General features: G+C 34.2%; 1 long non-coding RNA gene across 1 annotated transcript; it reads left to right on the forward strand.

Moving 5' to 3' along the window:
• Window positions 1-8092: 8092 nt before the first annotated feature.
• LOC131845541 (uncharacterized) lies at window positions 8093-8933 on the forward strand. The gene is made up of 2 exons (XR_009357640.1): window positions 8093-8256; window positions 8559-8933. It is a non-coding gene; the product is annotated as an uncharacterized LOC131845541 (long non-coding RNA).
• The last annotated feature ends 9219 nt before the right edge of the window (window positions 8934-18152 follow it).

The following is an 18152-nucleotide window of genomic DNA, read 5'->3' on the forward strand; positions in this document are numbered from 1 at the left end:
TCATAAATATATAATACAGAATGTTTAATATGGCCACAATTAGTACTAACGTAATCGATAAAAAAAAACGAAAACGCAGTTTACAGGGACGTTCAATGTGCCAGTAGATATAATAATGCGATTTTAGTTTAGATTTTTTTTATTTAATACTAGCTGTTCCCGCGACTTCGTCCGCGTGAAACTTAACTTTAGTTTTTTAAAATAAAAGGAGTCTAAGGTACTCCTCATTACATCAGCTACCTGCTAAAAAAATCCGGTCCAAATGGGTCCAGCCATTTCAGACATTAGCCGGAACAAACATACAGATAGACAGACATATGTACCGTATTTATACTCATTCAATATTACAAACAAAAACTCCAATTGTATTTATATGTATAGATGTATAGATTGGTAGGTAGAGTTACCATCTTATTTCACGGTTTTGTTGCACTGGTTTTAACCGGATTGTGAATTATAGTGTTCATGAGTAATTAATTAATTTTAATATCTCAGATGACGAAACTGTAGTAGTCTTTCCATTGTTGCTAGGGTATAATTTACTATACAAAACACTTTTATGAGGATGGTCATAATGCCATAACGCTCGGATAAAATGTAAAGTTACTAATTCTAAATAAATTAGTATATAATCTAAAAAGAGTCTATAAAATTTATTTCAATATATAAAATCTAATTTTGTGTAAAGACTAAGCTAACTGTCGCGACTTCATCTGCGTCACAATTTATAAATACGTTATTGCAGCTCCGCTCCTGTAAGTGGTGGCGTGATGTACCAGCTGATAAAAGTATCAATTATTAAAAATCGGCTCAGTGTGTAGTTCTGGTTAACAGTTTGTTCTGATGTAACATAGACCTCAATAAGTTTTTCTAAACATTTCTTTGCTCTTTGACTCTAACGTTTCCTGCTTCCTGCATAATATTGTCATCCCCTTTTAATTTGTCTGCCTCTGCTTCTTATGTAGCCTCTTGGGTATTTTTTCCCTAACTACATGGCCTGTCCACCTCCACTTCATAGACTTTCCTTTGTTGATGTTATATTGATTTTGTCCCTAATTGTAGTACCAGTAACACTTCTTTCGTTCCATCTATCTACTTTATCATCTACATGTTGTCAAAGATCAGCACACACTTTGTAGGTAATAGACACCAAAAACACTACCATCCCTGAAGTAAAGAAGGGTACCTATTGTTTTCATTTTGACGGCCTTGATGGTCTACCGTTTAGCATACCACTTGACATCCATTGTTTTATTATTATTTTGAATTTCCGGTTAATCGGTGGTGATAAAATGAGGATAACTTGGTGTAGTTTACCTCATTTTATCATCCTCCACTAGCGCTCCGCCAAAGTATGCCGTTAACGTCGTCGGGTGCGTCCTTCGATATTCATACAACAATTATATTAAGTACGATCATTTCTATATAAGCCGAATAAATGTAATTCGTGTCTTTTCAAATTTCGTTGGGTGCAAACGAGTTTCACGTATGACGAGCCACGCAATGTTTATTCAAGTGATCTAAAGCATTGTCTTCACAGACAGACATCCAAATGCCAACAAGTATAAAAGTTGCAATTGTAAATATATCGTTAGGTAACAAAATTCCTCAATTGGTGCGTAGTTATTCATACATATGTATGTATAATAATCAATCCTTGCATTGCGTTTGTTAGCATTAATCTCAACTATATATTAATATGTGAAGTAAAAATTTTACAGCCCTTTTTATGAATATTGCGCCGACGGTGGAGTATGACATTTCGCACACTAATCATGATTATTTTTAGTACATAGTATTAAACCAAGTCGCTGTCTGTCCCTAAGTATGCTTAAATCTTCAAAACTACGCAACGAATTTGAAGCAATTTTTTAAATAGAGAGTGATTAAAGAGTAAGGTTTATGTATAATATATGTACACCCGTGCGAAGCCGAGTAGCTAGTAGTTTATTCATATCTATTAATCATGCATAAAAAATACATAAAATAAATAAAAAAACATTACACACTCTACCATGTATTTGACGCGTACACATATATTATGTACTATACTATATTTTGTTTATTCTTGTTTATTAGTCTGTGATCAAATTGATAATAGATAAATATTATCATAGTCTTATTGAACGTTAAATTAATTATGGTCGAATTTCGACTACTAACGCGAACACTAGTAGGTAATAATAACTAGCTGACCCAGCAAACGTTTTTTGCCACATACATAAAAGTACTAAAACCACTGTTAAAAATAAAAGTTGATGGGAGAAGATAGTCCTAAATAATAAAAAATAATTGCGGCGTGCTTCACTATAATTATTTTTATCACTTAGTTTACATAATAATCTCAGGCATGTTAAATATTAACACAATATTTCATAAAAGAGATATTTTTTATTCAGATAAGGAACTTAATATAACAAGTACTTTTTTATAGTCACATATTTTAATCTATCTATAACAAACCATAAATATCACTGTATGGGACTGCGTATAGGGTGTTGGGGTCGGTGCAGCCAACGATGGTGGTAATTAAAGATGCAATATGTAAAAGTAACAGTATATTATAAAAATATATGTCGTAACAAACCATATGAAAGTAAGAGCAATAGAAGGAATAAGGAATAACAAAACCATAGCCAATATAAAATATAAATATTTAAAATTAGGAATTGTCGTACCAGCCAGCGGCCTGAATGTAAGGACCCCTGTACAATCACACTATCCTGAGCAGATAAAAACCATTGCTCCTAAGAATATCCTTCAATTCTTGACCCTTATGTCGAACCGACCTGTGTAGATTGATGGATATTTTTAGACACATACACACTCGTATTCACTCACCACTATTTTGTCAATTATTATTGCCTATACTATCATTAGGCAGTAATAAGTTGTATATCTAGTAAAGATGACATAGTATCGGAGCACTATTCTACTGATAACAAACCTCTGTTTACTAAAATTTCAGATTCATATTTTTCTCCATAATGAAGATACAGAAAATGCCAAATTGCAATGCAGTGATTTGTAATGGAAGCCAGAAATGCCAACTGTACTTTACCGTACTAGAGCAAGAGCACACGACGGCCAGACTTACGTCTTATTAGTAAACGTGAAAGTTCTTGTATGTGTGTCTCCAACACAGGTAAGAACGATCCCCAAACATTAAACCTGGATCGTGTTTCCTTTGGCAGGTAACAGGTAACAAAGGTGTAAAAAATTTCATATCAAATTGGTTATTTTAAGAAACTCCATATTTTCATATATTGTTCGTAGCATTATTATAACTTGCGCTGCTCATTGCCAGACACTTAGTGTGGTTTCAACCCCCCGCCGGACCCCCCTAAACTATACTATTTTTAAATAAACTTACGTTATTTTAATAAAGCTGAACTTTATATATATTATTGAGAGAACTATTAAACTGAGTTTCCTAAATTACCAGACAGTTTTCTTGGTTCTTCATCCTACCAGACTCATTGAAACCGTGTATTGGGTAACAACGGTGTATACAATTTCAAATCAAATTCGTTATTTTAAGATGCTCCATTTTTCCATATATTGTTTGTAGCAGTATTATAACTTTTTTTTTTTATTTTTAAATACAATTTTGAGAAAGACATATTCGTCCGTGCCTTTTTTAATTTACTTTAATATTATTATATTTATAACATCTCCAGCCGAGATGTTACAATTTGCCTAACAGTGACACCGAGGCAGACCTTATCCGTCTGGCCCAGAACCACCGCTGGCCGGCCGGGTGAGTTGACAACATGCAGTGTCGCCCATCTTTATTAGGAGGATTAGATTTACCAATATGCATATACCATTATATAAATCTTACACTACTACTAATTTCACAGTTTTCATTACATGGTGTTGTATTGTTACATTATGAATTCTTACACTGCATATACAATTATATGAAATCTTATTTTAACATTATTTTCAAAGTTCACTATTTGTTATAGTCCAGGTTTTGTTTAATTATTGATTGTTTAATTTCACAGTTCACTTTTTGTCGTAATTCGGCAATTTTTTTTTATCCCCTTTTTTTCCTTTTCTTTTCCTTTTTTTTTTATTATACTTTTAGCGAGCATGTTCCGGCCTTTCCAGTCCAAAGCGCCCCGCCGATGCATCAGCTGTTCCGGTTTTCTATGTGCTGATTATTTTAGCGCAATCAGCGCATCAACGATCGCCCTGTCTCTATTTTTAATCGCCATCTGCAGTGAGTACTCACGAATGTCCGAGTGAGTCGCGCCTTCGGCCTCTTGTATAAAACGAGCAACTGCGTCTTCTCGATTTCTCGTATAATATACGCCTGTGTGTGTGTGTGTGGTGATGGCTACCACGGCATGAGAGTAGCTGCCATGCACTTCCAAGGGTTTACTTATAGTATTGATGATAATAACCCTCTCCGATGTCAGTCCCTGGGCCTCATGAATCGTCAGCACTTTAGTCTCCTCGTCCATTCCATATCCCTCGGATATTAGCTTTGCTTTCTCCGCTTGGGTATGAACCAGGTATAGAGTCCTGTTTTGGTCCGATGGTATGACCTTGCTGTCGTATTCCATGAGCCTCAGCGACCTAGTCCGGACGTTGGTCGAGTATATCCCATTGTATACTTCTCTCAGGGCATACGCTACGTCCAAGGGGTTTCTGTGAGTGCATAGAAACTCCCTAGTAATACCTGCTGATTTGTTAGGTCGCTCGTAGGTAATTTCAAAAGGTTATGCCTATTCCCCCTAACTCCCCTTTATAGATAGGCATAGTATTATAACTTGCGTTGCTCATTGCCAGACACTTAGTATAGTTCCAACCCCCCGCCGGACCCCCCTAAACTATATTATTTTATAGATAAACTTACGTTTTATTTTAATAAAGCTGAAAGAAGCTGCTCGTGGGCTATACGATTTTGGTCTACGGTACGAGAATTCTTCCGTTATTGTACAAGTTTGTACGAGATTTCGACCTACGAAATACGATGTACGAGGTTAAATTGAGCTAATGCCAGATTTTTATCAGATTTTTTACAACTTACAATTTCATTGTAATATCTCCCCCTACAACTGAAACACATTCAAAACTTACAAAGCAAACTCCTTGGCGGCTAAATAACTGCTGTGGTACAAAGTATCTATGCGTCTATGCTAATAATTACATAAATTTTATACAATAATAATTACAATTGTAAACAACCAATAATTTTATGAATAAACAAATATGAATGTATGAATATTATTCACATTCACATTCACATACATCTACGTACAGAGACACTGCAAGTAACTGATTGTCTGTTAGGGCTTGTTTATATGTTATGCCTATTGATTCTCTTTGTGTTATATTTTCGGTCAATTGTAATTCCAATAATTGTAAACTGTAAGAGGAGGGAACTGGTACGTAAAACAGGGTTCTACTTAGTTTAGGTACCAAGGGACAATGTAAAATGTAAATTATTAATAGTAATACAATACAAATGTTGATGTGATATCTCCAACTACATACACAATGCCGATATCGACTTGTGTGAACATACATACAAGTGACGCGTGATCGATAAAGAATGCAAGCTTCTAAACTGTTTTCATGTGTTTATTTATTAGTCATTATCATTTGTTTCTGTCGGATATTTATAATAATATAATAATATTTGTTTATTATGACATCAATGGCCCATTTGTTAGTAATTTACATATTTTAAATCTAATGTTAGTAAAATCCTAATTTTATTACAATATATTTAGTAGCACTACACTAACAGTGGTTACAAGTTGTTACATCTTTGCCTAACAAGTATACTAACAAAATGTTGTGTAATTTGTATGTTCCATATCATGTTCTTAAATTACTTATAAAATATGTTAGTAAAATATGAACATAATAATAATAATAATTAGGGGGGAAAGAGGATTGTTAGTAATGTGAAGTAATATGAATCTCACTGCTAGCAATGTACCATGTCAGGTTGACCTCCACGCGGTTTCCCCTGGAAATCATCGTGATATATTCCTGATGATTTTGTCACGATGGGCTAATGTGCTATGGTTCTTGGCTGAATATGAACATAATACATAAAAGTAATATTAACAAAAATGTATTTTTAATCTTTAAATTTAATGTATCCTTGTAAAAGATTCCTAGTTTGTAACTATTGTTACTTTAAAAACCAAGGCATAAGAATCAACTATTTTCATTAAATCACTTTTATGAAAACAAGGAAATTTACACTGCACATTACAATTTACATTTCGTGTATTATATATATTATTTCTATATGATGTGCCATGTTCATGTGTATGAAAATGTTAGTGCTTATTATTGCGTACAAAATCCTATTTTTAACTTCTGATAAATGTAGACCTACTACATTAGAAGTTAAAAATAGGGTTTTTTCGTTTGCTTTGTGTAGTTTGTGCATTCTATTGGCATCATTGGGCATAAGCGACTTCAATGTGATTTTCGCAGTACCATTATCATCCATTACAAACGTAATGTGTGAGGTAGGTATATGTATATGGTACAATATGGCTCGTGTGTCGATTTCTATGTAGTATCTACTTGTAGTCGTTAATAAAGAAGAAAGAAGGTACGATGATGGGGACACCGAAGATTTCTTTGTTAAGCGAAGTTGGTTTGTGACCGTCACTAACGGGCAGTATCATGTGAAATTTGCTCGTTTTGACGATCGCAAAATGAACTCGCTTGACTATATTCTACAGAATGCTGACGTCATCATCATTGGAAGTGTTAATAATAATGGCCGGCGAACACTGCGTCGCAATTTAATCGCAGTGGCCGGATGCTGCCCCTGCGCGTCGCCGAAATTTTATATACACAATAATACACATGTATCATATTTGTTAACTTTAGACGTAAATTGTGTTTACTTTAGATTATTTGAATTACTACTTTATTTACTTTAGAATTACTGTTTTTTATGTAATATATCTATATATAAAACTTCTGCTTACTTTTCAGATATTTTTATACCTGCAACTTGTAAGTGCATAGACTGTAGATGATACTACATGTAGAAATAGAAATACATAATCTTAATATAAGCACTTTTTCACTATTGAATATTTATGTATACAAACTGATAAATAGCAAAACTGAGAAAAGTAGTTTTACTACCTAAATATAACAGCTATTTGAGTAACAAAATAAATCAATCTTAGCACTGCTGACCCATCGAACCAAACCAACCACCACTGCGCTCAATTCTATTTTAGGGAGTACAATATAGGTTATTTTTTTATTTTATTTCTTATCTATAGCGAAGCAGCTATAGTTATGGTTACATTTAAACCTCTTTTTTCGCACTACTCTAATGCTGTTGGTCGCAGCTGGCTTTACAGCTTTACCGCACGATAGAGGGTGAGTGCAGATGGCCGTCCAAACCCGCGGAAGGCCTTATGGAGCGGCTGAAGGCCAATTCCCGCCTGATGGATACGACTTTAGTCTAGGGGTACGAACCTCGGCTCAAGCCATCGTAATTTCGATCCCCATTTGAATTGGATAGGGGATCAATCAGAGGGTTATTTAAACGTTTACAGTGATATATATAAATGGTGAGACTAGAATCCCAGTCCATGCTGTCAGTTCATTCAGCAACGTTGAAACGAATATGCATTCCATAATTTTGGGTCTGCGAGACTAACCTCACCAAAATCGTCACTGAATACGTGATGTTTTTATATTGTTTTAGCGGTCCGTACTTACTTTCACTATACAGTACTTTAGTTTGGTAGAAAATGTGCCACTTGTAAAAGACATATTAATGTAATATGTCAATACTGTAGTGAGAATTGTTGCACAGGACTTTAATACGTAAGTCGATATATTGTCGAATCCTACTGATTTGGTATTAGACTTATCAATATTCTATAGGTATATTTCAATTTCAGTACAAGGATAAAGAAAAGGCTATTGCTTACTGCCGTTATAGATTTACGGTGATATTTTTTTTATAGGTGATTTTGTTGGGTGGGAAGACTTATGAAGTTGTTTATTAAAAGAATTCGCAATGACTTCCGGATTAGTTCCGTTCTGGAATATAGTGTACCTCTATATATTTTAACGCTATAGAGTCACGTGGGGCAAGTGTGCGCAGCGGGTAAGTGTACGCACTCGAAGTATTTCAAAAACGGTTTATAGGTACGAACTGATAACACCCCTCCTCATTAGCGCACAAAAGGCTATACTTAGTGCAACTTTTTCACTGTCCGCCGGTGAACCATTTTGTTTCCGTAAGTGAGTATTGTTTTTTGCTTGAAATATTGCGATTTTTGTCTTAAATGAGAGACTCATTCCTTTATAATATATTTATATTTTGAAATCATGCTTTATACCATCGAACAGTACATTTTATGTAATATAAGCCGTGTTTAATCTTTTGGTGATGATGATTATGTAATATTGCTCAGTTCTGGTTAAATTTTATTTTGATGGTTTGGGGTAAGTGTGCGCATACGAATGTCGGGTAAGTGTGCGCATGCGAATACTTACCCCGCTCCGCTTTGGCTTTGTATTTATTATGCAATTTGTTATTTCAGAGTTTAATTATACATAAAAAATGCCTCGATTATAAAAGAAATGCCGGATAGAAGTGTTGTCACAGAGGAACAGCTAGAAGCTGTTAAAAGATTAATTTCGGAGGTTGGTAGCACACGACAGTGTGGCACCCGCAATAATGAGTGTACCTTCGTCTAGGAATGAATATGTACGACTGTCATCCATCCAAGAAATACCGAAGTTGGCCTTAGGCATTTCTTGGATGAATGACTGTGATTCAAAATCGGCGAAAGAAAGGCAAAAAGTCAATCATTGATACTGTAAGTCCTTATAAAGTAGAATTGGAAAAACAAAAAACAAGAGGAAGAATAAATTGCCAAAAAAGAAGATACGACTTGATCTGAAAATAAATAAAATGATGAGCAGGAATTATTTTGCCCACTGTGTGGAGAAAAATACATATTTCCACCGAATGAAGACTGGATCCAATACAGCATCTGTAAGAGCTGGTGGCATGAACAATGCAATAACTTTGAAAAGGAATTATTTGAACTGATGTATTATTAGGTTGAAGATGTCTATTTTGTGGTTTATCATATGAGTCTGACTCTATTTACTGTATGTTACATGTTGCGTACACTTACCCGCACTACTGCGCACACTTACCCCTATACTTGGGTAAGTGTGCGCATTTAAACAGTTTTGATTTTGTTGATTTCCAAAGAATTTGTGTGAATGATAATTATTTATTTTGCGTTTAAGTTGTTGATTATTAAATATTTTATATAATAAACCTTGTTTTGTTCCAGTTAACTTCAAATATTTTATTATATGATACTTCAAACCTTAAGTGCGCACACTTGCCCCACGTGACTCTATATAATAAATATACCAAAAGGAAGATAACTCACAGAATAACGGTCTTGTTTATTACCATATGTGGTCACGACGCTCGATATATGCGTGTGACTCACAGTTGTTTTCTTAGTTGTTATTGCATTTTTTATTAATATTGTCGACACGCTATTAATGATATTAAAATATAAATACATATAGATAAAACACTGGTTTGCACACATTTAGATCTTAATTTTGAGGTACCTAACTTATAATCGGAGATATGACTTTTTCACATAAATTTAACTTCAGTTCAGAATAAAATAGTAAGGAGTGTTTTAGTACCAAACGTTTAACGTTTAGTACTTAAATTTAAAGAATTTAAATTTAGTACTATTGTTTTATTTATTAGATACATAGATACATAATTAATAAAATAATATAAAAAAACTCTTGACAAAAGATAACTTGGAGCGGAGTTCTCGAGCAGCGAGGATAGAAATTAGAAATATGGGCTATATTAGGAAAGGAAAGGAAATCCAAGAAATATTTATTAGTGTTATTAGAGGAATTCGGAATATACGAATATAATTAATCATATTAATAAATAAAACAAGGAAAACAATTAATATCACGTGGGAACATATCGATATAATCGTCGAAATATAGTACTCCAAAAATGACAGAATGAAAAAGACGGTCCAGTCCGCATGTTAGAAAGATATAATGGCACTTCAAAAATATATGTGACCAGTTCAATAGCTGCTGTTAACCTCACCTATATTAGTATTAATATTTTGACATAATTATTTATGTCTTAAGTCATATACACACACACACGCTCATATGTAACTTTTACATCTTAATCAGATTAATTGCGATTTATTCTCATAAATTTAATACGTACACATAGAGACACACTCTCAATTACAACCTGTCACTTCTTCAAAAATCAAATCCCTTGAGGTGTATAATTCATTAATATTGTATACATCCTTATCGTCAGTGTCCAATAATCCTAATGAATTATGAATTTCCTTTGCTTTTCTATGCTGAGAAAGGTTATAGTTATAGCACAGATAACATAATATTACATGGTTATAGTTTGAAATTGTTGTGGTACATTATTATAATCGTAAAAAAAAGACATGGAAAACAATGAAAGCCTCAAGTAAGTAATTAGGTATAAATTTACTTTTTATTTAATAGTTTAGACAGTGGCCTTATTATTACCTACATATTTTAAAGTTTGCAGTGGTTTTATTATTATTAGGAAATACAGAAGTTATTATTTTATATTACACATAGGAGCTCCTTTAACATATTTAATCCTTGACATATTTAATGCTTTTTTTTTTTTAATAATGCTTTATTCATGACCATGGATACAAGTCCTTCAGTCGAATACATTTTTATAATGAATTTAATACAAAACATAAGAAATAAACTATTATACAAGCTTAGACAGTACAATTTTAGTAATTATTCATTAATATTAAATTTTTTCCACAGTATGTACAATGTAGTTATATATTGGAATAAAATATGCAAAGTGAGATAGCAAATCTTGAACGCGGCGGGGAATACTTTGTGAGTGTTCCTTTGCGATGTCACTAATGTCACTGACAAGAATCAACCGTTGTATGTTGAAAACTTGGCATTCAAATATAATATGGTTTATGTCAGCATTTATCTTGAAACAGTGGTTGCATCTGTTGTCATTTGTGATTTTAATTCTGTTGAGATGGGATGGAACTAAACAATGGCCGAAACGTAGACGATTGATGATAGTGATAAATTTTCTATTGTAATATTTGAATTTGCTGTACCAAGGTGTCACTGGTAAGTCTGGCTGTAATTCTGCATACCATTTTCCTTTATTTTCTGTGGTTATGTTCCAGTACTCTTTCCACACTCTTCGTAAGTTACTTTTAAAATATTGGTAATAGTCGGTAAATGGCACTTTCAAAATGTCTGTCTGATCTTCATCATATTGTTGACGAGTTGCCAAGTCTACGACCTCATTTCCAGGTATGCCACTGTGTGAGGGTACCCATACAAATTCTACATTCTTATTTTTACTTAAAGTTATTAACCTATTTTTTATTTCATATATAATATAATTTTGTTTATATGTACAATTGCCACTGGATAAAGTCTCCAATACACTCTTCGAATCAGTAACTATTAGTATATTTACATTATTTACAAGGTTATTAACATATAACAAAGCACTTAATATAGCATAACTTTCGGCTGTAAAGATGCTGCAATTACTTTTGAGTTTAATACATTTAGTATATTTCTTTTGTGGATCATAATAAGCTGCTTTAACATCATTTAAATTTTTAGAACCATCGGTATAAATAACATAAAATTCTGATTTCTTATTTAAAAATTCTGCAAAGTCATATTTGTTATATATTAAATCTAAATGAAATGTAGTGTCAAGGAAACAGATTAGTGAATCATATGGACATTTGTATACTGGCCATTTGTCATTTATATATATTCCACCTGTAGCATTTTTAACATGTGTCATTATTATTGAAATTTCAGGCAATGATCCTGAAATAATAACAGATGCTGATATGGGGGAACCTACAACTAACTGAGAAAGCTGTGCAGGATATAAAATATTTTTAAGCACAATACTATTACTGGAAGATAATTCCTTTATACAAAATTTTCTGCCAGTTGCAAACGTCTTAGAGACAATGGAGGTATACAATTTTCAACTTCCATACTATTTATAGGCGTGGAACGCATAGCTCCACTAATGATTCTCAACCCTATATTTTGTATAACATCTAATTTCCTCAACAACGTGGTACTAGCAGTCATATAGGCTAAACTACTATAATCAAAATGACTTCTGACTATGCTTTTATACAGTATATTGAGTGTTTTGGGATCAGAGCCCCAGTAAGTTCCTGCTAAACATCTCAAAATATTTATGCTCCTCATTGCATTTTGACAAATGTAATCTATATGTTTATCAAATTTTAATTTATTGTCCAAAACTATACCTAAAAATTTGTGTTGATGGACAATGGGTATTATTTTGTTATTATACATAATTTTAAGATTAGTTTGTGTGAATGTATCTCTACTAAATACTAACACAGAGCTTTTTTCTGAACTGATTTCTAGTTTTAGAATATTTGAATAATACTTTTGTAATTGATTTAGTGCAGTATTTATATTATTTATAGCCAAAGGCAAACTTTGACTCTCAGTGTATAAAAGCAAATCATCTGCAAACTGTAGTATGTTAACTTTTGTAGTATCCACATAATTGAGGATTTCAGATGTATACAAGCCATACAATAGAGGGGACAGGGTTGCTCCCTGCATTGTTCCCCTGTTAACATATTTAGGTCCATGTAGGATATTATTATACTTAACATAAACAGTTCTGTTTATTAAAAAATTAAAAATCCAGTTTAATATTTTGCAGGGGAAATTTAAATTATGTAGCACATGAATTAAGGATTCTATATTTACATTATCGAAAGCACCTTTAACATCTAAAAATACACACACAACATTGGAATGACTTAATTTTGCTTTTTTTAATATGGATATAAGAGTTACAAAGCTTTCAGAACAACTTTTGCCTTTTCTGAATCCAAACTGAATATCTGGCAACTTATTCTGTGTTTCAGTAAAGTAGTCCAAACGTAATTTTAACATGTTTTCAAATAGTTTGCCTAGACACGATGACAAGGAAATGGGCCTATATGATGATGCACAGTTAATATCCTTATTTGGTTTCAAAATTGGAATAACACACTGGGTTTTCCAGGATTCCGGTATTATTAAATTCTCCCAAAGTTTATTGTATATATCTAATAGTATTTTAATTGCATTTGGATGTAGCTGTTTTATTAATTTATATGTAATATTGTCCAAACCTGGTGTTGTATCTTTCCTACTCTTAAGCGAAATATGAAGCTCGGCCAGTGTAAAGGGTCTGTTGAGAAAGGAGTCACTGTCATTTTTATCAGATTGATTCAATATATCAACTAAATTTGCATCATTGCATTGTGATGGAGCTGTCAACATATCTAAGAAACTTTGTACCCAGTCATCATTAAAATTTTTGTTGGAAGATGTACCTATCTTTTTAAACTTTTTAATGGAACTCCATATTTTTGAAATAGGTGTCATTCTATTGAAGCTACTACACAACTCTTGCCAGGAATCTATGCGTTGTTCCTTTAGAATTCTTTTTTTTTTAGCATCAACTTTTTTATAATTTATGAAGTTAACAATTGTTGGGGTAACTCTATATTGTAAAAGGGCTCTCTTAGACTGTTGAACAGCATCATCACATGTTTTGTTCCACCAAGGCACTGGTTTTCTTAAAGTGTGTATAGTTTGTTTAAACTTTGATTTTGGTACTGTCTTGTCTCTGATGTCATATAAAATATTAACAAAATTATTATAAAATTGTAATGGTGTGTCATTATTTACATTATTATGTACATTTAAGTGGGAAAAAATACTTTCTGATAAAGAAAAATATTTCGACCAGTCTGCTTTATTATATAAAAATTTTTCTTCTACAGGTCGGACCTCATACACTGATGGCCTCACATTTACACTTACCTGAGTTGGATAGTGATAGCTGCCCATCGGGTCATCATGGACTTTCCACTCACAGAGAGGAGCTATTCGGGGACTAACTAATGTTATATCTATTGCTGATGCCTGCCTGTTTGGTGATTGAATGGTGGTTGGACTACCATCATTTAACACACATAAGTCAAGTTCATCTATGAGATTGTATATGTTATTACCTCTACTATTGTTTGTATGACAACCAAACAAAATATGATGTGCATTAAAATCACCCATAATGAGACATGGCTTAGGAGCACTAAGTAGAACTTTTTTCAGTTTGTTGGTATCAAATCTTCCATTAGGAGGACAATACACACATAGTATGTTTAATTTGCCTATGGATGTTTCTATTGCAATACATATATTCTGAACTGATTCATAAAAAGTAGTAGTTATGATATTATATTTAAAATTTTCTTTTATTAAAATACCCACTCCATTGTGTGTATTTACTGAGTTTTTGAATATGAAATTATAGGATGTAAATTTAGGAATTTTACTGTTACTTTTAAGCCATGTCTCATTAATGAGACAGATATCAATATTTTGTTCATTCATGTATTTTTGCAACAGAGCTTTTTTACTCTGTAAGCTTTGTATATTAAACTGGGCTATATTTAAGTATGTATTCATTAAATTAAATTTGACAACAATATTTCTTTTATTGTCTTATTAGTTATTGACATTTTCTCTTTGTTGTTACCGAGAGCAACAAGAGATTTAACTAATGCATTAATTATAATTTCATTATTTACAATTTGATCTGCATTGAATGCAGTATTATTATTATTTACATTTTGTTTAAATTGTGAATTATATACATTTAAAGATTTCTCTAAAGTGGGATATACTTTTGGGGTTGTACTACTTGAGGGCATACTCACAACAGCGGCATAGGAGTGATTGACATATTTACTTCTTTTTTCTTCAATTTTCTTCTTTTTAATGGGACAATCTCTCGAAATTGCTAAGTGGTTACCACTACAATTGATACAAACGATTTCTTCTACATCACATTCTTTGTATGAGTGTTGACCAGCACATGATGAGCACATCTGTGAGCTACGGCATACTTTAGCTGAATGGTTAAACTTCAGACATTTGTAACATTGGACTAATGGTGGAATATAAGTGTGTACAGGATATCTAAATAATTGTATGTAGGCATATTGTGGTAAAGTGGTAGCTGCAAATGTGACGGCTACAGTGCCCAATGGAGATAGTTTTCCCTCTACTTTTTTCATAAAACGTTTGATGGATATCACTTCGGTATCACAACTAATACTTTTATAAATATCTTCGTTGGACATGTCTGTCGGTACGTATCTTATGATACCAGTTTTTTCTGTGATATATGCTGGTACAAAAGCCTTGAATTTATACTTGTTTAAAAAATTGTCCATTTTTAAAAAATTATTGGCTGGTGCGGGCTTTCGAAAGGTCACACCTATTTTATAGGCGTTTACTCTGTGTACACCTGCAATGCCTTTCACATTTTCGGTGAATAACTTTGTTAAAGTAATGGGGTTTTTATTCCCTACTTTTTCATTTTCTGTAGATTCTACATAGACAACACAATCTACACTATGATTTTCAGGAAACTGTCTTTTGTAATTGGGTTTTGTATACATTTTATAGTCCTCGGATATAATTAAATGATTCGGCGACATCTTCCGTTTTTTGCCGCGTTGACTTTTCCACGGTCGACGGGGTTTCCCCCGTCGCTACTATCACTCATTTTCTTTGCTTGATTTATTATTTAGGTATTTACAATAAGATATACAATATTTACAATAAAATTACAATTAAAATAAAAAAATCAAAAAGGAGAAAATTTAAAACACCCGCTCAATTTGACTTCCCGCCAAAAAGTCACATATTTAATGCAATCTTACAGTGTTGCCACATATAGTCTAGGGTTGACAGTACAATAAATTCTATTTACCAATACTACAACATAGTACAGTATAAACTACTGTCATAAGACCAGACCTGATATGGGCCAGGGTGATGTAGATTTAAAAGAACATATTTGTATGTTTATAAATTATAAAAACTATATGTTCCTAATAAATATGTTCTAAAATTCATAAACACATTGATATTTTTAATCGTTCCAAGTATCAATGTATTATTATACATTGATACTTGGAACTTAGGATATTCCTAATAAATCAGATATGATTTTATAAAAAAATTAAATTGTACCTACCAACTAAACAGATTATATGCAGGAAATTCAAGACATGTCGAATTCAAATTATTTGCAGTATCTTCCAACAATGAAATATTAGGTTTACATTAAAACACTATAATCAAGACTACATTCTACGATTGTAAACAAAATAAACCCTGTACGAATCTATCGTCCTATTAAACGCCACCGGCCACATTATGGAGATTATTAATATGAAAGGCGATTACTTTCCTATTTAGCACCGAATTATGGAACATAGAACTTGAATAACACGTGATGGGCATATGTTGAATCAACGCAGATAAACTTACTGCTAACATTTTTATAACTTACTCTGATAACATTTTTATTGACTTGCCGTCTGCGTGAATATATCAGTTTCACTTATTTTAGCCACTACCAGTGTTGCCAACACTTAATACAAAATCTGCTAAACTGCTAAATATAATAATACGTCCTCAAACCCCATGTCTCCCGCTCCAGCTGTGCAACAGTTCTCTCTCCCCAAAGAGCGTAACTACCTGCCCATAGTGGCGGAGTGCCTGCCCAATTGGCAGGTGCCTTTCGCGAAGTTAGAGGAGGAACTGTTCTCAACGTTCTCAATGCCCGTCCCTACGGCCACAGAGTTCGCTTTATTGCAAAAAGCAATGTAGAATTCAGAGTCATACAACGGTACGGTCCTTTCCCTGGCGGATGTGGCACCGGCGCTCAGCTAGTATTACCACAGAGGCTGTGGCTGCCAGCTCAAGAGCGCTAAGATTTGATGTCTGCCATGTCCGCCCTATCATAGGTAGAAGAGGCCATCCTGGCGCGCCTGAACAAGGAGGAGCTTGCCAGGTTATACGGCATTAAGGTCCTGCTCAGGATGCTGGGTGTGACGGTGGAAGCATGGCGGGCCGCCAACAAGATAGCGCAGGGCCATCGGTGTCAGGCGTTCGGTCATGCATCGTCCAACTGCCATCACCCTATCAGATGCGTGAGATGTGCAAGTGAGCACCCCACGGCCGGTTGTCGCCCCCGCGACGCCTCACCCAGCTCACGTAGCAGCGGAGACTGAGAGCGGATGGCAAGTGGTAGCACGTGGAGGAAGGGGGGCGATAGCACCTAAAGCAAGAGCCCTCGAAATCCCCCCATCGTCAATCCACCTATTTTCATCGTCTACTCACAACCGCAAAAAAAAAGATACGACCTATGGCTTCGACCCCTAGTTCTTCGCTTCCAGTGGGAGTGCCCCTTAGCGCCGGCCGTAGACCAGATGAGCTTACTCGTCGAGCTGCCCTAGGGTAGCACTGCCATATTAGTTGCTGCTGAACTGAGAATGTTATACTGGAAACCAGGGGGCGTTAAGAGACATAGTACAGGGCCTCCGGCTGCTCTCACAGCAGCAAGACACAGACGTTTTGCTGCTGGGTGAAATTAAATTGGCTCTCGGTGTGGATTTCGGCATTCCCAATTATTATGTCTATAGGAGGGACTAAGTCTCCACGCGCGGGACGCCCTACGTCCGGCGTACGTTAATGATTGTGCGGGAGGACTCCTTCGGACTGCCGCGCGACTCCCAGGGACTTTCTGAGCTCCTAGGGAGAGATGACATTCTATCGCTCTGTCGACGACGCGTCGTCGTACTAAAAGAATGTCGCGACGTGGCCCACTACGTCCTTTTTCCCTTCTTCCTCTTTTTATCCTATTCATTTCCTCTTCCTTTCAACTTCCCTCTCCCGCGTTAGACAGTCAAGGAGACAGTTTCCAATCAAAGTATTTATAAGAACTTATAGAGGACACCACTTTCCAAACTTCAATTAGTTTGCAAAAATAAACAAATTAGAATATTGAAGTGTGCCCCCTCTGGTAAATAAAGTAATATCCTCTCTTGTAGAAATTAATGGACAAGAATCATTAAATAAACATCGATTTTTATTTATGTAATATTAATCGATTTGTCAACAATCAATTTTATTTAAATAAAAAATCT

The sequence above is a fragment of the Achroia grisella genome, unplaced genomic scaffold, assembly GCF_030625045.1.
Source record: "Achroia grisella isolate CSIRO2021 unplaced genomic scaffold, CSIRO_AGI_Agris_v1 utg474, whole genome shotgun sequence".
Lineage (NCBI taxonomy): Eukaryota > Metazoa > Arthropoda > Insecta > Lepidoptera > Pyralidae > Achroia > Achroia grisella.